The 15035-nt window shown below is 36.9% G+C and overlaps 1 protein-coding gene and 1 long non-coding RNA gene across 2 annotated transcripts in view; one reads left to right on the forward strand and one right to left on the reverse strand.

Moving 5' to 3' along the window:
• Positions 1-15035, reverse strand: part of LOC145686369 (uncharacterized) — a 686556-nt gene that overhangs the window by 321692 nt on the left and 349829 nt on the right. Inside the window, exon 4 of the long non-coding RNA XR_014131597.1 lies at positions 1889-2061. This is a non-coding gene — a long non-coding RNA (uncharacterized LOC145686369). The remainder of the gene's footprint in view (positions 1-1888; positions 2062-15035) is intronic.
• The window catches only part of LOC145686367 (follistatin-related protein 5-like), a 690843-nt gene that overhangs the window by 132246 nt on the left and 543562 nt on the right, over positions 1-15035 (forward strand). The window lies entirely within an intron of this gene.

Raw genomic sequence — 15035 nt, forward strand, 5'->3', positions numbered from 1 at the left:
CTGACATCGGAACAAAAAATCTGGTAAATAGTACTCGGTGGACTGAATGTTTGTGCAAAATTTCAATCTTCTACGTTCAAAAATAAGCCCGCCAAAAAATATATATACCGACAATGCCCCATATTTCCCTATATAGAAGTATATTTTTCAAAAAATCCCTGAGACGTCCCTAATTACCCTAGAATAATAATTCGACCGTCATTCTCTTTACAATGGAACGGCCTTTCAGACGGTATGACTCACGTGGTCCTATCATGTATGTGAGGCGGGGAAATGACGAGAAACGGGATTTTGGGGGTAAAAAAATCTCTGTTTTTACCCCTTTTCCCCTCTATTTCCCCCCTGTTTTAGCACTGACATCGGAACAAAAAATCTGGTAAATACTACTCGGTGGACTGAATGTTTGTGCAAAACTTCAATCTTCTACGTAGAAAAATAAGCCCGCCGAAAAATATTGAACATAGGCTTAAAAAATGAGAAGAGAAATTTTTGACTTATGACGTCATCACCACCTATGTCTGGACGCAGGACGGTCTGAAACCATATGTAATGTCTTCTACAAGGACTCTAGACTTGGAAAACAAAAAAAAAAAAAAAAACCCGGACGAAAAAGCTCAAATAGAAGAGAAATAACGCAATGTACCATGAAAAGTGCATATGGTACAAATTGTACCATAGGATCCCGAAAGGGTTAACAGCGTCGGCAGCAAGCGTGTGGTTTCTTCTGAGAGCTATTTTCAATGGTTTGTGAATTGTAAATGAAGTTCGTTGGGTGTATAAAAGAAAATTCATCAGTTCGTGAGAGAATATGTCTTAAGTGACAACTAGTGGTTAGATTTTTTTTTAAAAAAACTAAGTTGTACAAACAATCTATTTCTTGAGAGCGTGGCTGTGCTTGTACTTTAAAAATTGAAAACATATTGTAGGAATGGCTGAGTGACAAATCTAATTTGTAAATACATGTGGTTGTTGTTTACAAACAGGAGCACTTGTAATGTTTATAAACACAAGCACGTTGTACCAGTTCCGTACTGCAACCCAGGGCCCCACCGGGAAGGTACTTTCTAGGGGGCCCACTCACATGTACGTAATGCTCCCTCCCCCGACAATAAAAGGGAGTCCAGGAGTGTCACTCGGATCGAGTTTTCATGTTTTGCTCCAAGACTGTAACCAAAGAGACCCCAAAAATTGTAGAAATATATATATATATATATATATATATACTGAAAACATTTTCACCATAAAAGTTTAAAAAAACCATGACATGAGTCACTCATATATAATTCATGGACCCTTTTGAACTTGTTGAGAGAGGGTCCATCATATAAGTTTTTGATGGGGCACCCCTTGTATTTTCAAGCTGCAAAGTCCCCAATTATCTTAACCAGGCCCTGTATGTCTTCTATACCTAAAACAACGGTACTGTAAAATGTAAATTATTATTTAGTTTCAAGTTATGGCATCTTTTGAGATTTCAATTTAGCTGAAAACTTTAATACTAGCAAAATTATAAGGCAGAGTGGGAAATCAGGAACCTTTCGAGGGTTGAATTACGAAAAATGTGAAGCTTTTTTTTTTTTCGCAACATCATGGGCTGGCAACCCTGACCTGGGATTAGTTGACTGTATTGCTGGTACTAGATGTATTATCGTCCTCCGGTCTGTTACTACCATATGCAAGGAATGCGTGACGTGTGCCTTTTGGTACATATACCGCTACTTAGATATGAGGCGGAGGGCGCACTAAAAAAATTCGTTGTCTAGGGCCCACCGGGAAATTTCCCGCCTGGCCAGTACACCCCTGCGTGATACCTTACAATACAAAATCCAAGTATTCCGAGTGTTTGCAAGGATTCATCACAAAAATATCTCTTAGAATTAATAATTACCTTATTTTTAAAAATGCAGCTGCTTCCACCCATCGAATAGAAAGTTCCAAAGGTTGATCCAGATGTCGGAAACAAATAATGAACCTTACTCTAATGAAACCTCTACAGTTATCGGTTTGGCAACGAGATGTTAGTTTGTGTCGTCAGCAAATGTGTACTTCTATCATTCGATCCTGAAAGCAAACGTTAAAATTTAGAATTATGACAAGTAAATTTTGTAATCGACCTTTCAGGAAGACTTAGACACTAAAACAATTAGTCTGGGTGAGAATGTTTATACAACTTAAGTTATATCAAACAGAGTAATATAATTATCATGTTTATCCTGTACTTGCTCTTCTTGTACTCAATACCGAAATTAAGACTCTAGTGCAGTTGGAAGAGATAGACATAATTACGTCAAACCATTAATATTCATGATATGAATTCTTCGTATTATTATTTTATTTTAATTTAGTTCAATAAAAATTTTTACTACGTTTTGACTTGCTAAACCTCACAGCAATCTCATTCAGAAGTTACGCTGCTCGTTTTTGGTGCGACGAAAAGAAAGTGATATGAACTCTTGCATATGAACTTTCTTGGCTCAAACCTTGAGCTGAACTCAAGCCTCGTAAATTCACAAAGGATCTTTTATTTACTTACTTCATTAATGGGCATTACGGGTATCTGTGGGCATTACCTTAAGTCCGTCACGTTATAAGGGATGACGTCCCTCGGCGAGCACACTGTCCGGAGCAGGGGGAAGGAAGAAAGACATGGGAAATTAAGGATGTGGTTTGGAATCTGTATACCACGTACAATTTCGGCATTTGTCTAGCGTGAATGAGCAGCCGGCCTAAAAAAGCTGTTATATCTTTTATACCGAACGTCCTCTCTGGGAATCGAATCCGGAACTACTCGACCAAACCGCTATAACGTTAACAACTACACTATGCATGATCACAAAGGATCGTAACAGTATAACAGTAACAGTCCTCACTGGACTGTTTGTTACAGTAAAAATCTAGTGCCAATGTACTATTTCTGAGACGATGGATCTTCGAGTTTCGTAAGTTAAACGATTAGTTAAACATGGTACTGGTTCTCCGTTGAGTAGGCTACTACAAAAAATAAATAGATCGGTAAATTTCCAACCAAAGGAAAAAACGATAGTTGAAATAAAAATATTACATTTTACTGTCGTTTGTTGCGTCGTGTACAAGTATATAAACTAACTAACTCTATAACATGTGAAACCCGTAGGTTCAATGCCACATTCACACAAGCTCTCCATTAACTTTTGTCCATATCCAGCTGGATTTAATTTCAACTTCGCATACATATTTCTGCGAGATCTCTTTAATATTGTCTTCTCATCTGTGCCTAAGTCTTCCTAATTACCGATTTAACTTTCAGTGAAAATTTTGAAAGTGTTTCTGTTTTCTTCTATTCTTACTACATGACCTGCCCATCTGAGCCTCCTAGACTTAATTACCTTAACGATGTTAGGTAAACAATGTAAATTATGAAGTTCCGCTATTCCCCATTTATGTCCCTTTCTGGTCCAAATGTTCGTCTTAGGATTTTATTCTGAGATGCTTTCAGTCTGCGCTCGTCCCTCAAAGCCACTGTGTTTTGAAACCATGAACACAGCAATCATAATTATCTAAAAACTAACACAACAGAAATTTCGTGTACAAACGGAAAATTTGTTTCTTTTATTTTTTTTTTATTTTTTATTTTTTATATAGCAGTTTCTATTTCTGTTCGGATGGGCTCTGGAATATAAGGTTCTGCTATATACATTTCACTTTCTCCACGTATATTATTTTTTGACTGTGTGTTAAGCAACTTGTCAAGGTAGTCTTTCCACCTATTCAAAATATTATCCGTATCCGTGAGTATTGTGCTGTCTGCTTTCTTTAATATACACGTGCGAGTTTGATAACCTCTCTTAAATTCGTAAATTTGTTGATGAAATGTGTATATGTTCCGGATATTTTTATTTTTGCCATTATCTTCACGCTCAACAATTTTTATTTTCACAAAATCACCTTTCTTTGTTCCAAAAGTTTTGGAAGCTTCCCGCCTGATGTCAATATAGTTATATACAGTTCTATGTTTCGGATTTTGTAGCTAACGAGGTTTTGACTTTTTTCCTCTTCTGTGCTAGTTCAGTACATTTCTGGTCGAACCATGGTTTGTTTCTATTTATTTCATACCATATGCCATAATTTTTCTTTTGCTTACAGTTTAATGCTGTCCCTAATCCACAATTGTACTCAAGTATTCTCGGTACTAGTGCATTTCGAGCATTCTAAAACAAAGAATCTATTTGACACCTCAATCTGGTATTCTGCTCTCGCCTTTTCTTCCTCTAATTTCTTTAACTTAAACTTCCCCGTTTTTGAATATGATTTCTTCCTTTTTCAGTGATATTTGTTTCTTAAAGTGTTGGTACAAGGTAGTAGTCAGTGTTAGAGTCAACTTCTTTATACGACCAAATGTCAGTTATTCTATACTGTTTTCTTTTACCTACTAAAATATGATCAATTTAAGTATTTATTTATTTATTTATTTTTATCTGGTGAGGTCTAAGTATATTTATGAATTTCTCGATGTGGAAATTTTGTATTTCCACAATAGGTTTTTTGCTCTGTTGCAAAGGTTTTTGGACTAACAGTCTAATACTGTTGTCATTATTTACCTTATACAGACTTTCATTCTTTATAATCTGTTTGAAAATATCCCCTTGTTCTGCCTTCCCGTTTCTCCTAATAGAATCTTCATATAGTATCGCAGGAGTCGGTCAAATATACCTTCTACCTTTCCGTAAAAACTGTCCTTTGTATCATTATCCTTTCCTTCTGTTGGGGCATGTCCATCTGAAACAATGACATAACACCGCCGACTCTTAAGAATGATAAAATAAAGCCAAATTCAACTCTTTTAGTTGTCAATTATATTAGTTTGTGAACGAAAAGCACTATTCCTAGTTTATAATTTTTATTTCTTTTACCGTAAAAGAACGTAAAATTTCCGGTTTGCACTACTCGTTTTCCTTCCCATCAAATTTCCTGAGCTCCTACCTGGTTCATCCTATATTTCTCTAACCCTCTTGTCACGGATTTTAATGCACCTGCCCTATAAAGTCTTCTTATGTTCCAAATATTATGTTCATTTTACTTTGCTGAGGTCGAACAAAGTTATCAGTCCTGGTCCGAAGCTTCTGGAAATGTTTCTGTACATTTTTTTAAGGATATATTTGACAGCCTCACGCTAAAGCCCAATCTGCAGGACTACTCCTTGTAATATGTCCGCCACTGCTTATTCAATATTTTCACAGCTAACCTCTATATCTAGACTTTCTCTTCTATCTGCAGCCCAAGGACACGCCATACCGTGTTGAAAGGAACCCACGGTATATGAATATCGTGTATATCAGTGGCGGATCCAGGGGGCGATCGGGCGATTGCTCCCCCAGAAGAGGAAAGTTTTTTAATTTTATATATAAATAACACCCATCCCAGAGTTTGGAGCTCTTAAAAGTAGCTCTAAGTAGCAGTATTACAACCCATCGCCCTCCCCAGAAGTCCATCCTGGATCTGCTCCTAGTGTATATTCTGATAAAATAATTCCTAACAATAATTTCGCTGGTTTACCGTCAGATCTACGCTGGGTTATCATCATTTTAATTACCTTATAAGTTTCCCGTTTAACTTCTTGAACTTGGTCAAACTCAAGGAACTTCATTTCTACATACTTCAAGTTGCCTCTATATGACGAAATGCAAAATTTAAATGATGAGTATATATTAACGCGAGTATAACAGTAAACAGCTACCGTTTCTATTAAACTTTATGAGTTTCATTTCCAAAACCGTCCTAGTACTCCTTAAAAGTTAATGACTAGAAAAGCAGATAGGACTTGCTAATGAAAAGCTGCAGTGTTTATAAAAAAGAAAACAGAAAAAAAGGCAGTTTACTTTTAGTCTACATTTGTCATCAGAATATCTCAGATTGACGTCTGCTGTGAATAATCTTCCTGGCTTCGCACTGACTCGTTGCGGTTCCCAAGGGAGTATTTTATCAAATGACTGTACAGTTCCAGTGGGTCGCTAACTAGTGACAATTGCAAGTTGTAAATGTACATTAATCATTTGACCTCGGTGGAAAATAAAATTATTAGCGTGTTGAATGTACTAAAATTAGATCCTATGTCAATATAATATATTTATTATTTTATACAGTATGTTATTTCAATGAATTACTGTATTTGTATAATAAAAATTGTTTACCTATTTACCTCTTTCTAAAACTGTTTAGTTATTAAAATGAGACTTTTGAAGTTATTATTATTATTATTATTATTATTATTATTATTATTATTATTATTATTATTATTATAACAAAAAAGTATGTTTATGATCTTCGTCAATATTGTGCAGTTACCACATGAACCTTTGGCACAGGAGACCCGGGCTCGATTCCGATGAGAGCTTATGTGATTCGAATTCTACGTTAAGCTGTACATCCGTATCTCATATACCATTGTTTTTTAAAAGTAAGTTAAACTTGTTACCAACAAACCAAACTAATTTATTACTTTTTTTCTTAGTTGAACACTGTCTAACTTGCACACGTTACAATGGAATCAAAGCTAACAAACATGGATATATTCCACTGTCAATCATTTAGAAAAATGTCTTTGCAAGGCAAACATTTTCTTGTAACTGCTAACATAAAAAAAATATACCAAACCAGAAGTTGAAAGCTAACAAGCTATCTTTGTCACAAATTACTTTCTAACGTTTATCTAAAAATGGACTACTTTCAAATTTCAAAATTGACCTGCAATTAAGATTGAAACCCCTTTCAGCATTCTCAGTAGGGATTAAATTTCAGAAAACTGCCGAATATATACCCTATTAATTAAAAAGTATGAGCTAAGAAAATTGAATTTGGATTGACGCCAGAGTGAACAGAAGGATCAGATCAATGATTTTAAATTGCAAAGGAGGTCATATAATTTACCCTTTAGAAGGTCCTAGAAAGCCAAAAATTTTGTTACAAGTACGACGCCTTTACATACTCAAAATGAACAATAACATTTCAGTTTTAGATTTATGACGTTAGATATTGACAAAGTAGGGATGCGCTCGAGTCGAGACATGTCTCGAATCTCGACTCGACTCGACTCGAATTCGAGTCGAGATTCGAGTCGAGACACACTTTGTAAAGTTCGAGACGAGTCGAGACAAACGTATTTCTCGACTCGAATTTTCGAGTCGAGACACGAGTCGAGTCGAGACGGCTCTTAAAAATCTCGACTCGACTCGAATGTCTCGAAAATCTTTCTATAATTTTTAATATTATTTTGAAGAAAGTATTCACTCAGAAACAGCCTTGAAACCAATTCCAGCTTTTTTTCCTTCAGAAAGGTACAGAACGCATAAAATTAATAGTTAATCTTTAAATATCAAGATTTAATTTTCAGCTCAATTCAGTTAATTAGAACTAATAGTTAATGTCGTTGTATTTGGTTGTACTGCAAATGTAATGATAATAATAATAATTGATTATCTAGTTTGTATAAAACTATTATCCGTAGTCTAAATCTAGTTTGTATAAAACTATTGCGATAAAGTGAACTTCAAAAATTCTCTGAATGAGCAGTTGGTAGTCTATAGTAATTTAGCATAGTTATAATTATTGTGTTTTCGTTGCAATAGGGTTACGTAACTTCTGGATTATTCGCTTGCCCAACTATTCTGAGGCTTTAATATGTTGCAGCATATCACGAGCTACGGATAATATATAATGTAACATTTGTTGTACATCACATATTATGATACGAGACTATTTTACATAGTATATCTTATCTAATATAAATAAAATAAAGAGTTTGTTTGTGTCTTTGTCTGTCTGTCTGTGTGCGACCTGGGGACCAGACGAGTGGACCGAGAGTTCCCAAAATTTGGTCACGGGTACCTTAGTCCAGGCCCCAGATCAAGACGAAGCGTTTTTTTTTTTTAAATTTCGAACCAGGGGGGTCTCGGGGGGGACGTTTACTGGGACCGACCTGGGGACCAGACAAGTTGACCGAGAGTTACCAAATTTTGGTCACGGATACCTTGGTCCAGGTCCGAGTCTAAGGCGAAGCGTTTTTGTCAAAATTGGAACCAGGGGGTCTCAGGGGGGCGTTTAACGAGACATGTAGTAAAAGTAATCCAAATTGATCGACATTAGTGTCAAATCCATAGTTTTCACGGTCGCTGAGATCAATTGTGACACTTCCATCAGCGATGACTTGCAAATTCAGCTACTACTGTATGCGGGCCGGGTGTCAGCGGGTGAGGAATACCGAGACATGTATAAATAGCCCATATTGATTGATACTAGTGTCAAATCCGTAGTTTTCGCGGTCACTGAAATGAATGGTGATACTTCCACAGGTGTTGACTTCCAAATACAGCCCCCATGCGAAGAATGGGTATATTAAGCTAGTATTACAATAAATGGACTGCTTGGATGCCAAGAACTAGTACAGATAAGTACCATTCACTTCTATAAATAGGTATTTTTAAAAGGATTTTTGTAAACACTAAGTTATAAAACAATGAACTACATACAGTAGTTATGGTTTTGGTTCCCAACATAAAAGAAATATGGATTGTTCATGAGATATTGAACTTCAACTTTCACTCCTGGAAAATTTCAATTTTGGAGTTAGGCCACTTGGCATCAAAGCAGTTCACTGTAAGATAAATACATTCCGCACATTAGTAACATAGTTGTTCAGGGGCCTTCGATTTCCATCCTCTCAAATGAAAGCTGAACGATTGCTTGATACATGCTGACTATATAGGAGAAATAGTGTATTAAGTTTTCGAGCTTTGGTGCGTATCCGTATTTACACTCTGATATAACTTAAGTTCACACTCAAATCGAGCTAATTGTTTAATGCATTTCGAAAGCTTTTGTTTTTATGCAGCTCATTAAGGAAAATCTATTTCATAATCGTAACATTTATGTACTAAGAAACTATGAACGTAAAGTGGACTCGACCTAGCCCCGTGGCCGCTGTGACTCAGTGGTACAGCTCTCACCCTTGGTGTGTGAGGACTCTGATTCTGTGTGTGTGGGTGGGAACTCCGCGGCTAGTGTACGCGTCTTTGCCGTGGAAGACTCGGGTTCAATTCCCGGCGCGAGCTCATGTAGTTCGGATTCCACGTTAATCAGTAGGTCTACATTTCATATATCCTCGCTGCTGAAAGAGACGGTAAATCAACTCAACAATATATATGTGTGTGTGCTTATGTGAATTTCCTCGTGGCTGTATGGTTAACACATACGCCTTGATCGCGGGAGACTCTGGTTCGATTTACGGTGGAAGCTCATGAAGTTGTTACCGGTATCCCACTTTAAACTGTAGATCCATGCCTCATATAACCATAGATATAATATATATGCCTTTCATACACTTATTTTCCGACTTGGTGTCGAAAATTTCCGGACACAGAGTCCCGTAGACCGAAAATGAGAAACATGGGTACAGAGTAAAACAGCCATAGAAATTTAAGCTTTTTAGGCTAACTTAATCCTTACATATAATGCAACTAGCTTGGCCAAGTTATAATGGAGGAAATGCTATCATTGCAACACTCTGAGAATAGAAAAAATGTTCGTCAGGCATTACTAGCCCCCCTCTCCTGCAGAATGAAAACCCTGACTAAAACTCAATATATATATATATATATATATATATATATATATATATATATATATATATATATAACTATTTTGTGTAATGTAACAAACAGTGGCGGATAGTATTCATGTTTCCTTGCAGAGGTCCTTACGAGGGTTCGCTTCCATCTTCCTCTCCCCAAGAACTAAAATAAATTAAAAAATTGCTATTACTTGTTAATCTTGTACAAAGGACGCAATTAAAGTCCCAGTGTAACACCCCTTCACATTTAGATTTTTCCCCTGGAAGAAAACCAGTTATTATTGTTTCTTGATTTCTCAGTCTCACCTACATAAACATACGAATAGAATTACAGGACAGGACATGTTTAGAGTGCTTGCACGTGACATCTAACTATATTTCTCATCAAATGTGTCACAGACGAAAATTTCCGTTTGTACTGCCTCTATTTTCTGGTACATATGTTTAATTTATGTTATGTTGCTAAAATTCGTTAGGAAACAAGTACAGACTGCGCCTGTGTGCCTGACAAAACGTAAATGTACTGGATAATTATTTCTTCACTTTCTTCCAGAAAAAAAAGTAACCCATCTCATGTCGGCTAACAAAAGGAGGTAGCGGACCAAAGATAGCCGTTGTTTACCTAAGGTCGTTACACAGCAGGGGTTTCATTCAGTCAGAGGGAAAAGAAAAATAATTTAAGGTTTCTACATTTGTTTTGAACTGCATTATACTTCTTCCTTTTATTTTAAGAACCATTTCCTTCTCATTTGTCTGCATCAGAAAAAAATGCAAAAAATTCACTAGAATGTGCCTATTTACCCAAAGTACGTACTAGATCACTAGTTCAACAGTAAAATCACTAAATCTAGTACGAAATCATAAATGTGGCATCCCTGGGTTGGAGCAAAAGTAATGGTTGGAGTAAAAACTAGTCCGTATTTCTACTGCGTTCTGTTGTTGAATTCACAGAAATGTTCAAAAATCAATTCAAGAAGTAAAACACGATCCTACAAAAGACTGTTTACTTGCTCACTGGTTTTAGTATTGTGAACTGAAACTCAAGTGCGCAGTCATGTAGAATACTTCTGTCCCTTTCTACTTTACAACTTGAGGTGGGATGAGGGTCAGAATAGATCTAGTGATATACCGCTAAAGGAAGTGCTTCAGTACAGAGTCGGAAGCGGTATGTATTGTTTATACTACTTACAACCTTACCCCCCACATAAAATATAAATTCACCCTTTCTCCCTTCCCTTTTTCGAATACAATGAACCGACTCTTTTGCTGAAGAAAGATGCTAAAAGAAAATTGAAACATCTGTGTCTAAACTTTCTTTGAAGCGCAGTCTTTTGTATTTGTAAGGTTTTGCGAGTGTTTTCGAGATATCCAAATCTTTTACCATGGACTCCTGCTGCGAACTGACCGTGAGTAAACACCCGATCTCGCTGTGCTCAATTTCTCTCGCACACGTGAAATGGGTTTGTTTCCAAAACAAATAGGAAGTTTCCTTGTGCTTTTGCATTTCTGCACGCACACAGGTACCATTGTTGTATTAATGATCAGAAGAAATATCAAAACCATCCGATATATATGATACGAAACAGCTAACAGAGGGAGGCAAAGATAAAAGTAGGCCTATACCAAGTTTTCCGCGTGGTACCATTATGGAGAATAAATATTTGATAAAGTCACGTAGATGCGCTTAAACCCATTCCATCTGTCCTTATAATTTTTCTGGTCTCATCAATTTCTCAGGAGAATACGTACAACATATGCCCAAATTCCATATATACTCTTTCTAAACTAATGAGTAAACTCATTAAGAACACTAACTGATATCAATAAACAGGAAAGAAAACAATACTTTATACTTCTATCATTTGGTACACATCTCTATGAAGCACAGCTTGTTTCTTTTCGAAATAGCTCCTTCGTGTCACAGCTGTGGTAAGTTTTGTTTTGTGTTAGGATGAAAGAGAGAAATTCAACATTTGCTTCGAGGTGAAGTTATACATATTATTAAGATGAGCGGTGGTAAGCGAGGTTTAACAAAGAGTGCCTTTCGGATGCACAATTTAACGGGTAGTTACAGTCCGTGTTGAGAATCGAACCAAAGCTATGTAAGACATGTTAATATTGAGCTCTTTTGTGGTAAAAGTGAACTTCAGAAACACACAAAAGACTTGAAACATCAAGCTAATGTAAAGCAATTGAAAAATAGCCTACCTATCGCTGCATCTTTTCTGTGGATAGGAACATGCAGTGTGTAGCAACAAGAAGTGCACATAATATTTTAAAATTTTGTTTGTGATCCTATCGTGCATAATTATAAATAATGCCTTTCATACTACGAGAATGAGTTCAACTATACGTCATGGCCCCTCTAAAGCGGGGCCGCGGTGGCTCAGTGGTAGATCGTTCACCTCTGGTGGTTGGGGACCCTGGTTCGATCCCAGCTTGCACCAAGTGAAATTTGTGATGGACAAACACCGTGTGCGTGGGTTTCCTCGGGGTTCTTCCGTTCCTCCCACTTTCTTCATTCCACGATTTCACTAATTTCTCATCATCACCCCTCTCCTTTAGCCTAACCGGCATAATCGTGGGACGTAAAACTCAAAGATTTCACTTCATTTTTTCCCTCGAAAGCGATATCTTTCAAAATTATTTATTGTTAGATATTGTAAATTTACGGTATCTATTTTAGTGTACGGGAAATTTTGCATCTAATCGGATAATTTCATGGCTTCTAACAGGAATTCGCAGTTACGAAATTTGCATCACTGTCTTTTGAAAGGATGCCTAGAAAAAAATACTACTAGAAAATAACTGAAAACACAAAATGGATTTGATAGCCAAATTCACGTCATCTTGGTGCGTCATCATTTTTCTTTAAATATTTGTATTTAGTATTAGATTAGAGTTTAGTGTCCCTTTCAGCATCAAGGCTATATGAGACGTGCACTTACAAATTAACGTGGGTTCAGAACCATAGGAGTTCCCATCGGAAATCGAACCTAGGTCTCCCGCACCAAAGACGCGTACGCTAATCATATGGACAAGGGTGTTCGATATTTAGTAATGTGTACATAAAGTTGTGAAATTGCGCTTGTATAATGGAATGCAATTCCTTCTACTGACCCGTCTCCTTTAGCCTAACCGGCATAACCGTGGGACGTAAAACTTAAAGATTTCATTTCATTTTTTTCCTTCTACTGACATAAACCTTCACAATACTTAGCTGGACAAAGTATCTTTAAAAAGAAAATGTCACTCTTTATGTTTCAGTTCCTGGTTCGACTTAAGAATGGAACAAATTGCAATGAGCGTTTTTGGATCCTACTTTGTGTAGTTGATTAATCATAAACTTGGTATTTGATACGGATATGAACTATTACACTTATTTGGTGTTTATTTCTAAATAATAAGTCCTAATACAATTTCATAAAGTTGTAATTCTTCTTTAGTTTGTATCACTTTACACAATGACAAATCTAAAAGGTGTGTTGTATCAGTGCAGTACCAGTTTTTCACGTTTTTCAAAATGTTCCAAAACCCAAAGAATAATCTTTAATTTATGATATTTTAGTCGTCACAAATTACAATTTTATAATGTAGTCAATGTTTATAATTACTGGGCAGTTGGGGGCCGCGGTGGCTCAGTGGTAGAGCGTTCACCTCTGGTGCTTGGGGTCCCGGGTTCGATCCCAGCCCCCGCCAAGTGAACTTTGTTGTGGACAAACACCGTGTGCGTGGGTTTTCTCGGGGTTCTCCCGTTTCCTCCCACTTTCTTCATTCCACCATTTCATTCATTTCTCATCATCATCGTCTCCTTGAGCCTAACTGGCATAAGCGTGGGACGTAAAACTTAAAAGATTTCATTTCATTTTACTGGGCAGTTGGGCGTTTAAACTAATGACATCATAATAAATTGAAAACCATAATTTTGAGTTGATTGATTCTGAGTTTAACGTCCCGTTCAGCAGCGAGGCTATGTGAGACGTGGACCTACTGATTAACGTGGAATCCGAACCACATGAACTCCCACCGGGAATCAAGCCCAGGTTTCCCACGCCAAAGGCAAGTATACTAACCGTTAGCCACGAAGGAGCTCCACCATAATTTTAGTGGGCGATAAGAAATATTTCGCCAGTGCTTTTACAATAAATAAAATTTTATAAGTATTAAAGAATAGTGCTAAGAGATTTTATAATAGCTCTTTTATTTATGAGATATGAGTATTTTGAAAAAAAAAACAACAACTAAAGAATAGGTTGGCGGAACCACAAAAGACTCGTAAAATAAACTTTCTTATAAATACATACGCACCTTACTCACCTTTTATAATTGCTATGCTTACGTTCTCCATAAAAACAGAAATTCTCTTTTAGTGGTACTTTACACAAGATCATGAAGTGGGTTCAAATTTAATTAAAGGCAAAATACAATACAATAATCCACAAATATTGCCTCAAGTGAGTTTAAAGATTTCTAAACACTAGTGCGAAACCGGGCTCTGCCGTTGCGATCGATTTACAGGTCTTGAGACGAAAGTAAGAAGGGACTTACGCACACAGTAAGTAAAAACAATTAATATGCCTGTAACTTTCCCCCAAATGGGTGTATCTTAAAACTAACCTCACCATTATTTTTCTAATTAAATTCTAGCCCGAAATTATGTATCATATTTCCCTATTCCCATTTTGAAAACTTGACCTTAATTCAAAATGGCGGATTTCAAGATGGCTGCCATCAAGGTCATATCTACCATACGACTTCCCCCCAGGACTTATATGTATCCACATGGTTTTTCTTCACTTTTCTTCATTAACGCTCCGTTTACAAAGGGTAGTAAAGGAATTCTGTAGTAATCTCTAATAACCACATCACAACTCTTAAAAGTTATTAAAAAAAATAGAAAACATGCACCATGGCAAAAATTTGTCATCACAAGTAAGGATGCATACATGCCTTCTATCAGCAAAAAAAAAAAAAAAAAGTTTCATTGAAATTGGAGCCGTACATTTGAGTGATGTCCCTTGTGGGATGTGATTGAACGTGACGTCAGAACACATCGCCCCCCTTCCCGGAATTTACGGGAATTAGGTGACCTGAGTGAGCACATGTGGTGCCAGCTCTCTCCAGCGACCTATCAAGGATCATTGCGTGTATGGCAAGACGTGTCGCCGTTTTTATCCATGCCAACAGTCGACATACTGACAATTAGGTAGGTAGTCATGATGGTCTGGCTGATGTGTGCGTATATTTTAACTCGTACATTTTGTCTCGACTCGAATTTCGAGATGTCTCGACTCGAATTCGAGTCGAGTCGAGACAGAGACTGTCGATTCGAGACACGAGTCGAGACAGAAACATATTTTCGAGTCGAGACACGAGTCGAGACAACATTTTCTCGAGACGAGTCGAGACAGGCTTAAATCTCGACTCGACTCGA

Source organism: Thermobia domestica, chromosome 5, assembly GCF_964235325.1.
Source record: "Thermobia domestica chromosome 5, izTheDome1.hap1.1, whole genome shotgun sequence".
NCBI classification, from domain to species: domain Eukaryota; kingdom Metazoa; phylum Arthropoda; class Insecta; order Zygentoma; family Lepismatidae; genus Thermobia; species Thermobia domestica.